Below are 21,476 nucleotides of genomic sequence, written 5' to 3' on the forward strand. Positions count from 1 at the left end.
TTAATAGAAACAAAAATTCCCTTTTGTACAATTATTCTGTTTTTAAGGCTGTGGCTAGTGCAGAGGTCGATCAAGAACATGGAAACTAAGGCTCTCGACCAGAAGGGAGAACCTCTCGTCGAGAGGAGCCTTACCAATCTCACAATATCTGACCAATGTAGGAACACAAATTCCACAGCATCTGACTATCCGAGTCATAGTAATCCTATCCTCAAAGCGGAGAGACATAATATCCATGCTTATTGACTCAGGGGCCACAGGCAAGCTCTTTGATCTGACCCTAGCTGCCAATCTCAAACTCACAAACGTTCCCAAAGAAAAACCTAAACCTGTGTGAGCAGAAGATGGTTCAGAGTTGTCTTCAGAACAATTTGTTTTCAAAGGCTCTAACCTTAGTGTGCAATAATGGGCATACTGAACGACTTGCCTTTGATCTAATAGACACTCCCACCTTTGGGGTAATTTGTGGAGTACCTTGACTAAAACACCATAATCCAAAAATTGATTGGGTACACCCCACCGTATCCTTGGGCTCATCATTCTACACTACTACCTGTTACCAAGAGGCTCCATAGGGCCGAGATTACTTCTGCATTGCGCCTTGGTCAAAGGATTAGAAAACCATAAACTACCCAAAGAATACCAGGACTTTCAAGATGTTTTTGATCTCGTAGAAGCCGCCCAACTGCCTTCACACAGAGCATTTGATTGCTGCATACATTTCCTCCCACAGGCAACGCTGCCCTGCAGTAGAGTTTACACGTTGACAGAACCTGTAACTCAATATCTTTGCAAATATCTGGTTGAACTATTAGAGGTTGGTTTTATACACCACTCCATGTTGCCTGTGTCTTCCGCACTCTTCTTTGTACCCAAGAAGAATGCGGAGTTGAGGGTGTGTGTGGATTATAGGGCGGTCAAAAAGGTGACTATTAAGAACTGCTATCCTCTGCGTTACATCTACTTGATCAGGTCAGAAATTCCACCGTTTACACGAAACTAGATTTACTGGGAGCTAACCACTTAATCTGTGTACGAGAAGGCGATGAATGGAAAACAGCTTTTAGGACTAAGTTCGGGATGTTCGAGGCTACTGTTATGCTCTTCGGACCATGTAATGCTCTGGCAGCATTTCAATATTTCATTAATAAGGCCTTGAGAGTGTTTTTGGATGTTTGTGCAATTGTCTACATAGACGACATTCAGATTTACTCAAACTTAGAAAAAGAACATGTATAGCATGTACGAGCCATCTTGCAGCACCTTACGGAAAACGCTCTCCACTAAATTAGACAAATGTTCCTTATATGTAGAGTCAGTAGATTTTCTGGGGTATCACTTATCTCCGACAGGCATTACTATGGAGCCCAAAAAGATAAAAGTCATTACCGTTTGGCCAACTCCATCAAATGTCAAGGAAATTCAACAAATACTAGGCTTTGCCAATTTTTATCATCGTTTCATCCCGCAATTTTCAGAGATAGTGGCACCCATAACACAGCTGCTAAAAAAGGGGCAATCATTTGCATGGTCTCCAGAAGCCAATCAGATGTTGCAACTGTTAAAAGCTAAATTCATCACTGCACCTATTCTTCAGCATCCCAATCCAGACCAGCCCTATTACGTCGAAGCTGATGCTCCACAGGCAGCTGTAGGAGGGATTTTTTCTCACAAATACCCAAGTACTGGCCACATGCATCCTATAGTCTTTTTTTCTGAAAAACTTCTACCAGCGGAGAAAAACTATACAGTGGATGAAAGGGAACTTCTGGCCATCAAACTGGAGTTCAACTAATGGAGGCATTACCTACAGGGGGCTAAACATACAGTCACAATATTCTCAGATCATAAAAATTTACAATTCTTTAGCTCCATTAGGGCTCTCACCACCCGTCAAATGTGATGGCTGCATTTCTTTAGTGGGTTCAATTTCATCATCAACTATCGCCCAGGGACCAAGCAGTTTCAGTCTGATGTTCTTTCTAGACTGGTGTATGCTCACTGTAATCCTCAGAACCTAACTGCACCTGACGTATTCTAGTGGTAAATTGGTATGCTCACCGGCCGCGGTCCATGCAGGTAACAGCGGTGGGGCCGGCTAAAGGGGGATTTCGAGGGAGGATGCCAGGGAAAATTAAATAAATAATTAATTTTCCCTCAGCATCGTCCCTCGAAATCCCCCCTTACCAGGCCCCATAGCTGTTACCTGCACGGACCGCTGCTGATGCTCACTCTTCCCATTCCACATCAGACTCACCTACTATCATTCCACTGGAAAAGATAGTCACAGTCAGTGAGGGTGACACCTTTATGGCAGCCTTACATTAAGAATGTACAAAACAAAAGGCAGAAGAATGGATCAAAACATCTAACCATACTATCACAGATAAGCTGTTCCTTCACGCTCAGAAAATGTACATCCCTACCATAGAATTAAGACATCGGGTAATTCAATGGAATCACAACACAGCATTAGCAGGGCACCAAGGTAAAACAAAAACCCCAAGAAATTGTCAAAAAACCTTCTGGTGGAACAATATGCGGAAGGATATACAAGAGAACGTATCTGGTTGCCCAACTTCTGCATGAAACAAGAACACTCACACTGCGCCTGCAGGCTTATTACAGCCTCTGCCTATGACCCCTGTTCCTTGGAACACCATTAGTCTGGATTTTATTACTAACCTTCCAGCAAGCAATACCTTCCCTACCATTTTAGTAGTTGTTGAGATGTTATCAAAAAGGTCACATTTCATACCCCTGAAAAGATACCCACCGCACAGCATTTCATCAAATATGCATTGATCATATCATAAGACTGCATGGTCTACCATTTAAAATCATCTCAGATCACGAAGGTAAGATCACATCTAAATTTTGGATAACATTCTGTGAGAAGTTAGGAATAGAGGTAGCCTTGTCATCTGCCTTCCACCCACACACTGACGCGCAAACTGAACGGGTCAACCAAGCCCTAAAAACTACACTAAGATGCTTACTATCCACATACACAGGACAATGGGATCGGGCCTTACCCCTAGCTGAGTTCACTTATAATACTCAGCCACAAACTAGACACCCTTCTTCTTCATGTCAGGACAAAATCCTTGGGCCCTTCCCATTGATATGTCAGGAGTTTCTACTATTCTCCCTTCAATCACAGAAAGAGAAGTACACCTGCATGAGATTCAAAAGCACGTAAGGACAAGTTTAGCAAAAGCCGAATTGGTCATGGAGGCACAAGCTGACAAGCATGGAACCCCAGCACCTATACACAAGGAAGGAGACAGGGTATGATTATCAACATGACACCTACAACTAGAAGGCCCAAGGAAACTATGAGCACAGTTTATAGGTCCTTATGACATTATGAAGATAATTAATCCAGTCACTGTCAAGCTATGGTTTCCCCCTGAATACACGATCCACCCAATGTTTCACGTTTCACTGATCAAGTCATCCCTCCCCCCATACGAAAAGATACCCCATACCCACCCGTTCAGATTAATGGCCAACAAAAGTACGAAGTTCACTGTATCCTGGACTCTAAACGATCTCAGTGAAAACTATATTACCTCATAGATTGGAAGAGTTATGACCCTTCAGAGCGTTTCTGGGAACTGGCCTCCTCAGTTCATGCCCCCGTCTGGTGAGACGATTTCATGATCCCCACCCCACCAAACCACGACCTGTAAGCCTGCCTCTGGGAGGGGTGACTGCCGGGATTCCTGTCAGAGCTTGGCTATCACAATATACCGGCATGACTCGTATCATTCTTCCCAACACTTATGAATGAACATACTCTGACTTTTGACCATATTATTTGCAGTTGTTAATAGCTAGCTGCAGCTGGGGTTCTCTGATTTTTCTGAAAAGGCTTAATAGTTAGTAAACAACTTCTAGAAGGCAGCCTCATCAAGTTAATTATCGGCACCTGTCGCTTGTTACAAACAATTAGAATGTGGCCTTTATGAACATTCTGGTACAGTCATATTGAAAGACCGTCCCCACTCCAACTCATCGCTTAGCCTCTTTGCATGCCACCTACCTGTTTCCCGGCTTCCAGGACTCTGTCTTGCCAGCTCCCTTGATCCTCCCACTTCGACCTCACTGCAAAGTAACGTCCCACATTAGTCTCTCACCTGGATGCAAAAAAAAAAAACAAGAAAAGGAGAGACCCATTAACAGAATAGGATTTTACAAGGCGAAGAGCTCAGTCTCAACATAGTGCTGCAAACAAAGGTAACCAGTGTTTTTGTTCAACTTGTACATACTGTTGACAGGGCTCTGTTAGAGAGGACTTGGATGGAGCTAACCCAAGCCAAATCTGCTTGTGGGTTTGATGCTGAAATCATACCCACTACAGTTTCGAAAATGTTGGTAAAGGAGCCTCTATGGATAATCTAGATGAAAACAACAACAAAACTAAAGGTTGGTTGAGATTTGAAAAGCTTTTGTGAGGTGATACCATAAGAGATAGAGTTAATTCTAGACTAAAGCCTTATTATTTGTTTGTTTATGGGTACCATATCTGCTGGTACCATTCATCAGATTGGTGTGAATGCCTGCTGCAGTATTGCTGTTGAGTAGACGAGCCACAGCATAATTGACTCTACACTCTCTCTTCATCCCAACCCCGTTCCCCCAGGGATTTGCTACTGGAGCAGTGTCTCCTCCGGTAAACCGAGGACAAATCTTGTGAGGATCTAGGAACTAGCGTCGCCGCTCTATTGGAATCATCTGGGATACAGGTAGGTGGCTTATGACATTATGATTATCGAACCAAAACCAAGAATTGATGTATGACTCATATTGTAAAACTGTCCCAAGTATCACGCCACGTCAACAGAGTCCTTTTTTCTTTGTGTATTATGTTGTCTTATTGAAGTGTAATTAACAGGTATTAGACAATTATGTCTTGCAAATCTTAGATGTGAAACAGATTGATGTACCGAAATCAGCTTGTTTTTAAAAGTTGTTTTATCTAGGGTGTGTTTTGAACTTGTGTAAATTACTTGATATATGGATGATTGCATTGTATATATTTGTATATAAATAAATATGAATTAATTATTTCATAATATTGTGATAGAGTCAAATATTTTTGAGTGTTTTTAAGCTGCTCACTGTGCATTATTTTTTAGTATATCTCCATTTAGCCCAGAGGTAGAATGCAGGTTTATTTTCTGATAAAGGCTTGCACAAAAGGGAATATATTTTCCTTTAGATATAAACTGCCCTGTCTCTTTTGGCAGTGAAGGGTGACTCTGTGTATTTGGACCTCTTTTCCACATCAAAGAACCTAAGAAGCAGGTGCAAATGCGCCTGCACCTGTCGTGGAGGCACTTTCTGCAATATAACATCTGAGGTCAACAACTGAAAATCTTCATTATTTCTGTACTTTCACAAAGTTTAAAACAAAGAGATGTAGGTTATTAGGATCTATTTAGTAAGACATGTTTGTGGCCTTATCTTAAGTGTCTAGTTCGTCTTGAGCAATCATCAGGGATTATGGCCCCCTACTAATCCCTTCCCATCACCTAACTTCAATTCTTTTGTGTTTTTGTCGGAAGGTATGCATTACCTGCTACCAGGGTGAAACAGATTGTAAACTCCTGCCTGAAAAGTGTTCCATTGGAATAATCAGGGTCATATTTATAAAGGTTTTGCATCACCATTGTGCCTTGCAAGGGGGCGCAATGGCGATGCAAAACCTAAGTTGGATTTATCAAGACACGCAAGGCCACCTAGCTTTCTAGAGGGATGAGAAAACTTAGAAATATTTAGAAATTAAACTAAATAAATGTTGCCTGGGACTTTGACAAGGTTACATATTTTCTTGACCTATGGTTTCCCCTTCTTTCCTTGGAAAATGTGTCTTTCTTTCCTTGTCACCTGCTGGGAATATATGGAGATGTTTTCTCTTCCCTCTTGCATCCTTCAGACTGGCAGATTGAGGCTTCTTCCTGCTTGCAGGGCCCATGTCAGTGTTGAGGATAACAGTGCTATTGTTGAAGGTATGGTCACATCCTGCTTCAAATGTAAACTACAGCTGTATGAATTATTTCTGTCTTCCCATGTGCACCCTGGTCTTTAACCAAAAGGAAACCACCTTCCCCTTTGCCAGAACTACCTGTTGTATCTCCTTTCAGGATGTTGATTGTGCCTGCCACCTGATTTACAGCATACACCATCAGCCTGGGCGGGTACTTCAGAATTACCATTACCAAACTTTATAGATGGTCCAGACACTAGGAAGTGCATGTCTCTTTTTCCTCACCTGTGGTTGACCACAGAAAAGTAACTGGGATGTATGGAGAGGTGTAAGGCTGATACCACATTAAGCTACTTTATATCTAATTGCCATTTTAATGACGAGTTCCTCTCACTGATGGTGCAGTCAGTTCTCATAATCCGCACAATTCTGTTTGAACAATATATTTCAGTTGAGCCAGAGAATTCACTGACTCACCTACTTACTGATCATTGATGCGAAATTGTGACAGCAAATCAGTCACATTTGCCAAGACAGAAAAGACATTGGTGGAAAAAAAGTACCTAATTTGCAGATCAGATGCTGTGAAATCCAACAACAAAAAATAGGCAGACCATCTACCAGCTCTTCCAATAAGTCTGGTCGCCTTCTTTGGATTCCCATTGGCAGCAGACATCCTGCCAGGGGACACTCCACCAGCTTCGCCTTTGGGCCAGGCCCGTTTCAGATGGTCCTCCATCATACGTAAACAACAGGACAAACTCAATATTGTTGAAGGCCAGGCCTCGTGTGTTTGTTACCATCCTCTTTTCATTTTTTTAGTCAGTGCAGCTCCAGGTCTGGGCAAAACACTGTAGGACTCTGTGTCTCTGGCATTCCCAGCAGAGTGCACAAAACAGACGCCTGTGGGCCCTAGAGAAGAAAACACCTTGCACATAAAGAGTGGCAGCCTTTCCATAAAAGACCAGTATAGTGTCCCTAGCATGCTAGGACACAGCCCCAGCATATTTCGAGAGACCAGATGCGTGAGTACTGTCAACTCCCCTACACCCCCGAGAACATTGCTAGCGCCCACATTTGGTACAAGAAGGACCACAAACACTCATAAATTTTACACCAAAGTATTTTTCCATCAAAGGAGTTTCCCATATAGTGAAGACAAATACTTTGGTGGAGCAGCCTTTATGGCCATAGCAGAAGAGTCTCTAGTACAGTTTCTCATACACTACGAATGCAAGTCTGTAGCGTCTGTAGATTGGGCCTTCTCTGCTATCATGTCTACAGCTGCTCTGGTTGTCGAAGGAATCTCAGGAGCACACTGGGTCTCAGTGGGTCTGGTGGTGTGTGGTGGAGCCCCACCAGAGCTGTGTAGGTCCCGATGGTTGTACCCACAAGTACACCAGGTTCCCTCCAGTAGGTGAGGATATAGTTGGCCGGACCGAGTGGGAGACTGCCTGGTAAGTTAACATCACTCGTCTCAGGTCACACCGCGGGCGATTCCATCTTGTGAAGAAGCTTAGGTCACACCACAGTTGATACTTGGGCACAGCCGTTTGGGTGAAGTCACAGTGGATAATTTCAGGTGTGACATCTTAGGCCGTGCCACGTCTTGATGATTCCTGCCATGAATTGCAACAGAGTCTGGGGTCTACAGACCCTACAGCTCTTAGACCGCTCTCTGTAGTCCTCTACTGGTCACACTGCACTACGTTTCTCCTGGACAGGCACTCTTTCTACAGGTTTGGCAGGCTCACCCCAGGAAGCCAGCTGTCAGGCAGATGCAGTCCTCTGAGTACTCTCCAGAGCACTCCCTTATTTGGACATAAAGAAACTAGACCTAGAACAACAAGTGTGTCAGTGGGTCCCACTTTTAAATAGTCAAAGCAAAGAGGAAACGTGGATCCACTGTCTGCACTTTCAGAAGCAGTTTGGGTGGTTCTCCTTTCTATTGAACTCTCCAGGCTGCTCTCCAGACACAGTCTTTGTCTAGAGTGAAGCTCCTCACAGCAGGGTCATCTCAAGCATGGATCACCCACAACAGGGGCACAAAGAGAGCTTTCTGCACCTGGCTGTCATCAGCCAAACTGCAGACTACTCAGGAGAAAGACAAAGGACAGGCCTCACCTATGTGGTCACTTTTACCTTACAGAACAGAAATTGTAGCCCTTCACTTCACCCCACTAGCAACCCAATGCCAGTGTTCAGGATGACTGATCAGCTGCTCCTTGCCCAGGAAAGGTCTTAATCCAATTTTTAAATGAGCCTTTTCTCCTCTCGCCCCACCTCAGTTTTTCGGTCTCCCGCTATAGCTTCAGGAATGTCAGCAATACAGTTCCACTGTGTGAGAAAACAACCTCACCTTCATCTCATGCAAAAGGCCATGCATGCAGCAACCAAAATGGATCTCCTGTTCCTCCATTACTCTGGTTCACACAACCCTCGATGCAAGTACCATTAAGGCCACATAAACGAACGTGTACCACATACGCTTGGGATGTTCGTGCTAGGATCTGGGCATAGCGCATAGAAGCGGAGCTATAGATGAGTGGACCAGTTGGCTTCCACTCCACTGGCACAGAGAAAAAGGTCTGGTCACTTCCATGGATTCACAAAACACAGTACGCTGACACCAACGATTTATGAAGTAAGCCATGTAAGGGACAGCAGTAATGACGGCATGTTTGGTGTGTCCCTCCAGGTCAAAGGAAAGGAACTTGCTGATAACAAAGGACAGGTTTAGGCCTCTGCACAAAGACGACCATGTCATTTTGTAGGAGTGTGTACCACACATGTGCATGCCTAAATATTAAATGGTGTGTATCTGAAACAAGGGTTACCCCTCCCACAAGGAACCAGGGTATCAGTATTGTAACGGTTCGTGCGGCCTATGTATATGGATACTTAATAGGTAGAATGCCCTACAGCAAATAATTGCGTGGGCAGTGAATGTCAGAAGGAGAATCAGAGCCACACACTAGATGTAGTCGTCAAGACAGACATTTTTACTGAGTGATAGTATTTTTCACAAAAAATGTACACATATAAGTGCCCGGTGTCCCAAGTGAAATAGAACTCTATAAAGGGGAAAAGAGTGTGGACAATTTGTAAGAAGGTTTCTATGTACAACAAACGACCACAATACAATATGTTCAAATCATCAATTAGTCCTCTAGCACAATCCTTGGGGTCTGTGAAGGTGTTTGGGTTGAAGAATGTGTCTGGGGCTGGCCAGAGGAAGGGAAGGAGTGGTTTGCACTCCCTAAGTGTGCACGACTGTTGGCCGACCCTCTTGGGTCAGACAAACATTTATGCGTGCTTTGCATGTTTCCCACCAGGCTACATTACACAGCCTGGTAAATAACATGCACAGGCTCCCTGTCTCCATCTGAGCACCGATCCACAGTGCTCAGATCAATCACATCGCTACATTGCAGCGTTGTGATTGGCTCAGGGGAGTCTGTGTGCCCGGGTGCTTCCTGCTGTCAGCCGGGACTGGAGACAGGAAGAAGGAAGATAAAGAGGACAGAGGAGAGATGGCAGGCGGCCAGACGTTCCAGGAATGTCCTGGTCAACTTTTTTTTTCATTAATATTTTTTGGGAAACAGTCTGTGTATTACTAACAATATATACTTTTAATGCACTTTTTCTATGTTAAACACTAAAGGACAGATTTACTAACTTTTTGCACACCAGCAAAAAGTTGCTGTGCTGCGTTGCGTGAAAGGGAGAGTTAAACAGCACCATATCTGTTTTCTCCGCTCTACCTGCACTGGAGCACTTTAGGCTGCTTTGAGCAATGCACACATCTTTGCATCATAATGCACGGATGCATGCATGATCACAAGCAAAGTTTTTTTTCTGGATGGAGATACACTACAAAAACTATTCTTTCATATTTTCCTGCTTTGTCCACGAGCTCTACAGTGTAGCACACATAGAAATTTAAAAAAATGTGGCAACTTTTTAAGGCATACATTTTTAGTACAAATCCCTGTCTACCAATGCTAGTAGACAAAGATTTTGGTGGTTCCATAGGCATATATATGCACCACCCATAGTATGCCTCACTTACACACTGTAGCATAAAGCACTACTTTGTGTTACTTTAGGCTACTGTGTAACGCAAATCAAGATTTGTAATGGAGACTAAATTACAACACAACACTATAGACTAGGTTTTCGTCACTTTTGTGATGCAAGCATGGCACAGTGTTAGTAAATCTGGGTCTAAATCTAGTTGTACATTTTGTGTTCATCTATCTTCTACTGTGTATAATACAATCTGAGTCAACCAAGATGGCCACAGGAAGGTCACGCCTCTGTGAGGCTCACAGCCTTGGGATCACTTTATAGTGAATATGAAAATTAGGAGTTTTATATAGCGCAAACTAGACCCGAGAAATCGGGTATCAGAGTGCTTTACATGAGCACCAGTTTTGTTACAGAAGGACACATTCGTTAGGTTTCGGCTAGCGAACGCTGCGCTTGCGCAGTCTCGCTCGCGAGATTTAACGTTTTGTATTAGTGGGGCTTGAACCCGCCCCTCTTCTCCATTGGCTGGCCTCTTAAATGCTGGTCAGCCATTGGAGAAGAGCTTTGTCTCTCGAAACAAGCCCCGTCTTTTTCGGATTCGGTGGCGTGTTTTTTCGCGTCTTTCACTTTTTTTACTCCCTGCCCCTTTTACACGTGGTGGGCGTGTTTTTTTTTGTTTTTTTTAACATCGGAAGGTTCGGCCATTTTTTGCGTGGTCGGAACGGAGTGGGACGTGGGGTCGTCTCTTCCTTGCTGCAAGGCTGATCTCTTAAAGCTCGGCGTTTCCTGGCGCTCGGCGTTGGCAGTGGAGAATTTTCGCTTTCTGGATGGTAATGGAGGTGGCGGCCTGAACTGCCTGGGTCTGGCGCCTGATAGCAGGGGGAGGGGGGCTTGTTGCCAAGGGCTAAGGTATTCTGGGCCCCATGGCGCTGGCGGGGCGTCTGCTTGGGGTCCTTGGTGTGCGTGTCATTGGTGCCCACGCCTGGGGATTGGCACTCTCTGGAGAATCTTTCACAGCTGCCAAGTTTTCAGGTTGCCCATGTGTGACAACTTCATAATTTTCATACGCGCATGTGTGACATTTCAATAGGTGATGAGTGGCGTTGAGTGACACTTTATCCCACCGATGAGCATTTAATGTCACCTATTTAGAAAGAATTCTTGACTTCACCTGTGTAGCTCGGACATGTTCCTCGCCGTGATAAAGTCATAGAAAGAGAGCAGCCGTGTCTCTCACACAATGTTACAACCACTCACAATCTTACAAAGTACAACTATACTCAACACACGTCCGTAAATAAAGCCTGTCCCACTGAATTTCTCAGTGGTGCTTTCTGCGGTTCCCAGCACGGAATTTCTTTTATAAAAAATTACAAGATTCCAATGTAAACAAAACTTAAACTGTCTTGTCGGCGACCTGATGAAACTTCGATTAAAGTGCTGGAGACTGAGGCCTCGGGTCTAAAGTTGCCAGCCCTCTAAAGCTATGATAATTTGCCATGTCTTTTGTTCATACAAATCAAAGCTATTCCACTAATCCTGCCCTCTTAAAATCCGGGGTTCAGGGGTGGCAGAGAAGTAACAGGACTCTGTCTTTTCCTTCTTACTTATAGAAGAAAAATACAGTGTCCGCTTCTGCTCTGCCGCTTCAGCTGCCCCCCCCCACTCTTTCATTCTTCCCTCTCTTTCTGTCTAGCAGTTCTTCTCTTACTGAAAACCTTGACTTCAAGATGAGGTTCTCACTCTCTTTCCTCTACTTTCCTTTATTTGCTCCCCTGTGAAATGGATCCAAAAAAGAAAATTATTTTTGCTGGAAATGTTGTATTTTAATTCTAAGGTGCAGCATCTGGAATAAAAGGTTAAAAATATGAAAAATAACTAAATAAAGTAAGACAGTGGTAGCAAACTGGCCAGATTGATTTTATTCACACCCAAACACATTAGCGCCACTTTTACAGAGTTTGCCAGTGAAGCGCTATTTTTTTTCTTCTTGTCTTTGTTTTTCCGGGGCTTGCAACTAGTGCACCAATCCTGGAGGTACTGCAAAGTGTGGATTGGAAAACAAAATGTGTACTGCGGCTCTGCGTCCAGGGATGTAGTCTTTTTACCATACTGCTAACGTTTTGTAAGGATATCAGCAATGGACATTGAAATGGGACCATTCAAGGCCCCTTTCAGGCAAAAGCACTCACTGATTTCTGAATAGTGAGTGTAAAAGCGTTAAGGTAACAATGTTGTTCCTGCTTGCATTTCACATGGTTTGCTAAATTTTGCATTCCCCTATGAGTGTTTGCTTTTTCCAGGATGATGTTACTTTTTTTTGTAGGCCGCATATTGCTCTTGTCTATTGGGGCATTTAAATTGAGCCTCATCCAGGTGTTTATAGCCGGCAGCAATTGGGTTGTAGTTGAAGGCAGTGTGAGTTTTTCTCAGTGGGACAGTATGGTGTTCAGTGGGGGAGACGATGTTGCACTATGGCCAGAGCTGCTGAATTTGGAACTGGGGAACCAGGTTCAGCCTTAATAACCAGTCCACCAGACGACTCTCCTGAGAGAGCACAATCCCTTGCTAGACCTTAGAAGGCTTCGCAAGACCTTAGAAGCGCTGGTGTCTTAGCACCAGCAGGTGGACCCTAGCACTGGCAAGTCTGGGTTAACCTTCAAGGTTTGTCCACCACAATCCATACTGAAGTTCACCTCCAGTCTTGCTAGCAGGCCTATGAAGCAGCACAGCCAAGAACAACAGTGACTCTGTCACTGAGGTCACAGGACCCTTGAGAAGGGCCAGCTCTAGGGCAGTGCAACCGGTGTGACCGGGCGCTGACTTTGGGTGGAGACATTATGTTTGCAAGTAAATTAAGGTTTTAAAAGCGCTTGCTGCCTCCTTCCTGGCCTCCAGCAATTTTCGGCAACAATAAAAATGTCATGATCACTCTGGTGTTTAATGTTCTTCCTAGAGAGAGATCAGAGTTTTGTCTAGTGGAAGTTTTGACTCCTGGAAAGGTAGCACATAGGGTTAATGTGCCTACAGCAAAGAACATGTACCATGTAGATCACAAAATGCACATAATGTAAATGGTCAGTGGGCTACTGCGTGTGTGTGTAGGTGGCTCTGTGGGTGACTCTATTTGTGTGTGGGTTGCTCTATGTGAGTGGCTCTGTGTGGGTGGCTCTGTGTGTGTGGGTGGCTTTGTGTGTGTGGCTCTGTGTGTGGGTGCAAATGCAATAGGTCTCGCATTTGAGAGTGATTAAGCTATTGACATTGTAAATAACAATGCTGTTTCTTTAAATGTTTTAAAAACAAAAACATAAACAAAAATAATGTCATGAGCAATTCCAATAGCTCTAACTTTAACAATGCCAAGACCATTGCATTGTAAATGCTTGTTTTTGTTAGGCACAGGGGAGATTAAGTGATTTGCCCAGAATCACTGGATGTTGAGCGTTGTCGCCAAGACTCAAACTCGATTCCCCAGGTGCGAGGTCGACTGCTGTAGCCGTAAGGATACATCCTGGCTTCTGGTGACCTACCACGCAGGTGAAGCTTCCATTTGCCTCTGCAGTAACTTTCAGCAGCCTACTGTCTGAGCAACGCTTCTGGACTGAACTCTTCACGATGCAGACGCCCGGCCCGATTCTGGCTGAGCCAAGCTCGAGGTGGGCAACCAAGGTGGATCCCAGTGGCGACAGCGGTTCACACCTGCTTTTGGACTCTTGCGGCCCACAGCCCGGTTGGCTAGACTGACGGGTCTCGGTGGCACTTGAATTGCATCACCCTTCTCGCCCGAGTGTCGGACCATTTTGGCTCTGGGATCAGCCATCTTTGCTGAGGTGGGTGAGGGGATCCGACCATCCCTCACCCGTCCCTGGTTCCTGCCGCTATTTTTCACCCCTAGCTGAGCCGGCGCTACTGAAGTCCCACAGCGCCACTGTGTCTCGGGCAGGGTTGTCAATGTGGTTCACATTCGACCCCCCTGCTAGTCTGAAATTGCAGGCTGATCGGCTATTTGGGGAAGAAGACACCATCTTGTGGAAGCGCAGACCATCCTTACCAGACCACGGCCCACCCCTCAACACCTGGGTCTGCACATTGCTGCTGAGCCCTGCAGCGTCACCGCTCTGCCGCTGGTGTCGTTTGGCCTCGATCCTCCCCCTCTAGTTTGTGTGCTGTGACCGATCAGTAGTGGAGGAAGAAGCCCTCCATCCTGGCTTGATTGGGTGCTGGGGGCCTGATCGCCGCTCGCCACTTGCCCAATCCCAGATCTTGCTGCTGCTGCTCTGCCCAGCTTGCCAGGTTCTGCCTGTTGTTACTGTGTAGATCCTGTGCAGTCAATTATACTCAGTGGTCCTCCTCCTTGGTGAGGTCAGATGCCCATTACCTGAGGCATGAGCCTATGGGATATACAAAACTTCAGAGATCTCCATGCGAGTCGTGAAATGGGTAATTTGGAGGTCAGTTTGGCTGTCCAAGGTCTAAGACTTTTGTAACTTGCTCAACGGAGTGCTTTGTAGGACTCCTGCTTGCACCGTCCGCTTCCCTGGGTCTGATGATATGCAATCCGGCTAATCCGGAGCAACTATGTGAGGCTGGAGACTATGGATTCTATGCAACTCACAGGCTTGCTGCCTGGCCCTGTAAAACACTTTCTGGGGACGTCTGGTGTGAGTTGCAAATTGAAGTTCTGATTCCAGCTGGAGCCGGCTCAGTCGTTCATTCTTACAAGGTTGGCTGGTGGTAATATCCGCTGTTTTCTCAGGCCAGTAATAAGTTTGATACCTGATTGCTAGATTCCTTGAGTGAGCCTGGGTAAGATCTGGCTAAACCCTCATACCTCTTTCAAGACTTAACGATGCTGGCATTTATGGCAATGTCTTATGTTCATGGCACAGGCCGCCGGAAGGTTGAGCTTGACACCCCCCTTTCCTTGTGACTCTGACACATGGCTCTGAATGTATGAGCCCCGTGCCGGTCTCCCTGGTGTCTAGCCCCATGTCAGACTGGGATGGACCTGCAGGACTCCCCCAATCCTTTGTGATCCTTGATCTTCCAGAATTTGTTGTTGTCCTTGTCATGAGAAGGGCCTAACCTGTATTTGTACTGCACATTTATATTGTATATTTGCTCCTCTATCTTTGCATTTAAACGGACAGTAAAGTTGACACTTTCTTGTGACACCCACTGGATCTAGACATGGTAAAGGGACTGTTAGGCCATTTTGAATGGTCTTAGTAATAGATATGAATAAGGAGCCTCCCTGCCTCTGTATTCAGAAGTGTTCACTCAATCTCCCAAGATGTTATCCATCTTTAAGAGGCCCCCATCTGCTTTCCCAGCCCGCTCATGCCTTCTGCACCCAGCATGGAAACACATCAACCCCCTACAGGAAATGACTGGTACTTAATAAACTACCCTCTCAACCTAGCCAAAAACACCATGAGAAATCTAAAAAATAAAATCCTTTTCCTTAATAACAAAACTCTTATCGCTGACCTCTACATCTGCTACAACAAAGGTACCCTACTGAATGACCTCATCCTCACTACCAATCGATATGCTCTGTGGAGAAAATTCCCATTTTCCTCACTCAACACCACCATCGCCATGAAAATTCCATACGGACATTCCATTCCATCTAGAGCCCTCCACGTTGTACAATGCAGGTGTCTCCATGTCCATCTATACTAACAGCACCGTACTCATCCAATCTCCTTCTTTGCTGGGAAAAAAATGCTAATCACCACCAATATCCAGAACGCTAAGAAACTTCTACCATGCGAACCCCCCTAAACCCCACCCCTCTCTATCAGGAAGAGAACCCAAGAAACCCTCCCCTCACACCTAAAAATAATGCTGCCTGGTCTAGCTTTACAACCTTCGAGGAAAATGACTACTGACCACTTTGGAATACTCCAACCATCTCCCTCCAAACTCCAACTCGTATTATGGAATCTGATAATCAATGCCTCACTCACCGAAGGCTCCATACCCAACTGCCTCAAAAGTGGCCAGGTTACTCCTAGCCTTAAAAAAAACAACTCCAACCAGTACTACCCCCAACAACTACCATCCTATCTCCACCATCCCAACATTCCCCAAGCTCATAGAAAAATGTGTGCACTTACAGCTTCGTAATCATCATCATCAAATCTTTATTTCGGTCACTATGGACCATAAAAGAGTGCGACAAAATACAATAACAATTGCACAATAAAACATGAACAAAAATAGTAAACATGTGCCACTCATATAAGACGATTTAAAGTTAAAATGTAATATTATTTAGACATAAAACGATTGCGGATAAACCATGCTGCGGTTAAAAATTTGGCTACTGCAAATACAGTGGGGGCAGATAGATCTGATTTTAAAATTCTATATGCAGGGCGGTGTTCCCTAAAACCTAGGTTCCTAAGAAGTGGGACGAGCCAGTATTTCCGTGGGTTGTTATATGCAGGGCAGAAGAAAATCAGATGTAATTCGTCTTCTCGCAAGAGAGGGCATACTTGGCAATTAGGGATAGTCTGCGTTTTGAGCCAATGTTCTGTGTGGGCCCTCAGAGGGAGGGTTCCGTAGCGCCACTGCATATACAACTTCCGTGTTAATGATGGACCTACATCATCAAGGACCAATTCCAAATGGTATTGATCCTTGATAGCAAGAAAGTGTTTAGAAAGCGAGTCTTGACGTAGGGGCTCAATTGCTACCCGTAACTTGTACTCGTGATATGCCTCCACCAAGGACCTACGAGAGATTCTGGGACAAGCACTCTGCGGGTCAAGCCACAGCTCCGGTCTCCCCATCATTTCAAAAGTGTGCTTGATGTATTTAAGCCAGGGAATTTGTAACACTTTCGGAAGGCGCAAGATTTCTTCTAATTCTGCTCTATAGCTAGATAGCTCTACAGAGCTCCATATTCTGCGCCAATAAGTCAGGGGCTTGAGTTCCAACTCTTCAGTAATTGGTCTTAGGCCGAGATCCAGTCTTAACGGGAGGAGTGGGGTACTAGATGATAGTGCGGCCAGTTGTCTAATGAAGTTGTTCTCAGTTATCTGTAACTTCTGGCACACTATATGCCCCCATATCTCACCCCCGTAAGTTACTGCCCCTCTAGCCTGGGTTTTATAAATGTGAAGAGGTGGGCGGAATGGCTTGTACGAGGACCTAGTTATCATCCTAGATATGCCACCTGATAGTTGGGCGAGTTTCAGATTTGCCTTCGTTATGTGCGAGCCCCAGGTCAGATATTGATTTAGAGTTACACCTAGATATTCAAAGGTAGAAACCCGATCTAATCTTTCGTGTCCTATCATAGGGTTTGGGCGGGTTGTGGGGGGTGGGTTGAAGATCATGAACTTGGTTTTGGTCGCGTTCACTTCCAAACCACGCAGCTCACAAAAATCCATAAATCCGTCCAAAACTCTCTGAAGGCCCATCGGGGATTTAGAAAGCAGCAGGGTATCATCCGCAAACATAATTGCGGGTACCCCGTTGCCATTTAACACTGGGGCATCAGTATGGGATAACCCTGTCAAAAAATCTATGACCCCGTTCACAAAGAGGCAAAACAGGGTCGGTGCGAGGACACAACCCTGTCTGACCCCTGTGTCCACGGGAAAACCATCCGAAAGGGCTCCCCCCCTACCACACCTCACTTTGGCGAAATTGCCCTGGTGCAATCTCATCAACATTGATAAGATGTCAGCCGGGACATCTAGGTCTTTAAGTACTCCCCATAATTTATCCCTGGGTACCAAGTCGAACGCTGCTCGTAGGTCCACAAAGACCGTATACAGGGTGCCTCTACCAATTGACACAGTCTTCCAGTATAAGAAATTAAATCGGAAGATCTGATCTATTGTAGAGACACCCTCTCTAAACCCGGCTTGGTACGGGCTCAGTATGTCCCGCTCAGCAATCCATGCTTGGAGTCGGTTCAATAGCAATCTACCGAACAACTTTTGGGGAACATCTATTAAACTGATTGGTCTGTAATTGGAGGGGAGCAGAGGGGATCCCTTTTTAAATATTGGGACGATCTCTGCGCCCAGCCAAGTTTTTGGAACCTCCATGCCTCCCAGAATTGAATTAAATAAACTCAATAAATATGGGGCCCAGACAACTGGTTCATTTTTAAATAGGTCGCCAGGCAAACCATCTAACCTGGGTGCCTTGCCAGATGCTAATCTGTCTATCGCTTCATAAACCTCCATTAAAGTAAATGGGTGCCATTTTGGTTCGTCCCTATTAAAATTGGTTAAGTTTGGTAGACCGGGTGTTCTATATAGAGATTTAAAATGATTTTGCCAAACAATAGCTGAGATATTTGGCTCAATTGCATCGAGTTGTGTTTCTGACCCTGTATTCACAAGACGCCAAAATATACGAGAATCTCCTCGTGCTAAAGTAGTTTTAAGTTCCTCCCATTTATTGTGCTCCCATTCCTTTTGTGCAAGACCAATCATACGTTTGTATGCTGAACGCCTAGCCCTGATAACCTCGATCCCCTGGCCCTCTTTCATTGCATCCAGAAGAACCGATTTGGCCTTCCGGCATGTGGAATTATACCAAGTGGGACCAGAAGGGCGTCTAATAGGTCCTTGCTGGGTTGAAAAGAGGATGTCAGCCAATGCCAAAATTAGGTCTTCATGGAGTATTCCCCACTCATTCCGAGTGTCAAGGATAGCATCTTGTTCAGTAATTACAAGAGCTTTTGTGAGTATGGGAATGGCCCGGTCGTAAAGCCTGGGGAGATTATCTGGATTTGAGAGTAATCTCTCCCATCTCACTCTCCGTCTATTGTTCGCAAGAGTTAGGCCCATCCGGAATGTCGATGTCTGATCCCTCATGGCCTCACGGTCAGGAAGAATATATTCCGTTTCCAAAGCATGATGGTCACTATCCAACCTAGGAAGAACCTGAAAGTCGTTAATAAGTGACCAAGATGCTAGGGGGACAATAATGTAATCCAATCTTGATTCCCTACCACCTCTATCGTATATATATTTTGGTGGAATATCGGATTTTTTCCGACCATTACAGGCCCGAAGTCCAAATTTTAAGGTTAGTGTTGTAATTTGGACCGCAAGAGGTGTCCATGCTCTTGGGCCAAGCGCCTCCAGAGGAGGTATGGACCAGAGCGCATCCTCCTCATCAGTCAGACCATCTAATGGGCCATAAAGTGGCTCGTAATGACAATTTAGATCACCCCCAATTAAATAAGGGGTGTCTGCATGGATTTCACTTAAGACTAAGGCAAGTTCCTCTATGATACAAGATTCAAGCCCATTATTTACTGGGCGAGAATAGACATTTACCACCATGAGTTTATTTGAGTTTGGCCATTCCAATAATACAACAAGGATATCCTCCGTCGAAAGTGGATGTAAAACAGCGCTACATCCCAAATCTACTGCCAACCAAGTTGCGAGTCCACCCGAGGGACGTCCTTTCCCACCCCATCTCGCCTGCGTAAAGAATGTCGCGTATCCTGGGTAAGTCACCTCTTCACGTGCCCAGGTTTCTTGAAACATACATATGTCTTTACTCCTGACAAATGTGTTCCATTCTGGGCAGTGCAACTTGTTAGTGAGGCCCGCCACATTCCATGATAATATTTTTAGGAAGGGAGAGTTAGTGCTGTCAGTGGGTTCTTCTAAGGCAGGAGGACTACGCACTTGGTCCACCTGTGATATACTGGTGCCGGAGGTGAGGGCTTGGGAAATCTCTACCTCCCGGGCAGGAGTATTAGAGTGAGCAAGGGAATTAACTATCTGATTTGTGATGTCAGCCTTTATAGAGTTAACTTCCTCAGTTAGGGGGGATATAGCGCATTCCTCTTTACTACCTGTCCTGGACTGTCAATCCACCCAGTCTAAATTCCCATATCTATTCTGGGTAGGGAAGTAGTCAAGGTACGATATTTCTTTCCTGCAGGGGATACCCCTTTCCCTATTGCCCCACCTAACACCTCTACTCCGTACTAGTTCCCAATCTCCCTCTCCCTGGACTTGAAATGGGGGTGGGTAGAAGAAGGATAGCGGTAAGGCTTGGATTGAGGTTCCCCTATCACGATAGGGCCAGTTGGATATATGAGAGACGGTCCTAGGGTCCCTGAAATTGACCAGGACACAGTCTCCATCGATAGATTTCTTTGCACCACCCAGCCATGGAACCCTTCTTACCATCAGGACTTCACTGGTTATTCCTTCGGGGAGCGGTCTATTAATGGTAAGCCAATTAATAACCTTGTTTTTAAGGGCTTCCACAGACTCTTGCATGGATTCTTTTAGAACAGGGATACCTGCTAGAATTACTATGTATGGACTAGCCTCAGGCGGTAAATTAATAATCCTTTGTTTTCCAGTGTTACTATTGTTCATACCCTCATTGCCAGGCACGGCCGGCTTCTCCTTCAGACTTTTGTTTAATACCTGTTCTATGACTGGCAAATTAGAATGAGGAGGGGAGGTATGAAACTTTGAGGGATCAGAGGGAGGATTCAAATTTATAGCTGATGGGGGTATTTTATTCATTGCACTATTCAGCCCTGTATCTGGTAGTCTACTATCTTTTACACGGGCAGATGTTATATAAGCCAGTTCCTTTTCAATACAATTTAAAGAGGTTTCAATTTTTCCTAGCCGTGCTTCCAACGGTTGAAGCATCAGCCTCATCAGATTACGAATATCGGAGAGTGTAATGTCCTCCTCCCCAGAAATTATTCCAATATTGGGAGATTTCTGGAGTGGTACATTAGATGGCAAAATCCCTTTATGTTGTGGTGGGGTTTGCCGTTTATTAATTGTCTCAGGCTTCTCCTTCTCTGGTAAGGTTAAGATTTTAGCGTTTTTACGTTTTTTCCCCCATGAGTTCTGGGACCTCTTGTTGTTTTTGGGAATTGCTCCTTCTCTCACCCCTACCTTGTGCAATTCTGTCAATTTAGACCCAGCAGTATTTTCCTCCCTACCCTGTGAAATGATGTTAGAGATGGAATTAGGGTGTGGAGGCTTCGGTCGAGGTAAGGGTAGTATGCTAAGATCTGCCTGAGATGGAATGGTGCAATCTATATTAGAAGTGCTAGATATAGTAGAACAGAATAATCTAGCAGTGTCAGGCATTTCAGCTGAACCCTCTCGGCCAGCTGCTAATGGGCTACATTCAAGTCTATGGTCCGGAGTTGTTGCGGAGGCTAGGGGGCCCAGTGATGATCTCCTTACCCATTCAATTTCTTGGGAGATGCGTCGTTCTAATGTAGTAATGTCCTCAATTAGTAGTGAACCAGCCTTTGTGAAATAGGTATCCAGGGTACATTGGGACTTCCCAGCAGCCATCAAAGTCTTGCTTCGTGTCTCTATCAGAGCCATTTTCCGGAAACAAACTTAGAACAGAAACCAGGGGGCACGACTGCGCACAATGGCGAGGATATTAGCCGAGACCGCACTCGACCGTC

Source organism: Triturus cristatus, chromosome 2_1 (assembly GCF_964204655.1).
Source record: "Triturus cristatus chromosome 2_1, aTriCri1.1, whole genome shotgun sequence".
Classification (NCBI taxonomy): Eukaryota; Metazoa; Chordata; class Amphibia; order Caudata; family Salamandridae; genus Triturus; species Triturus cristatus.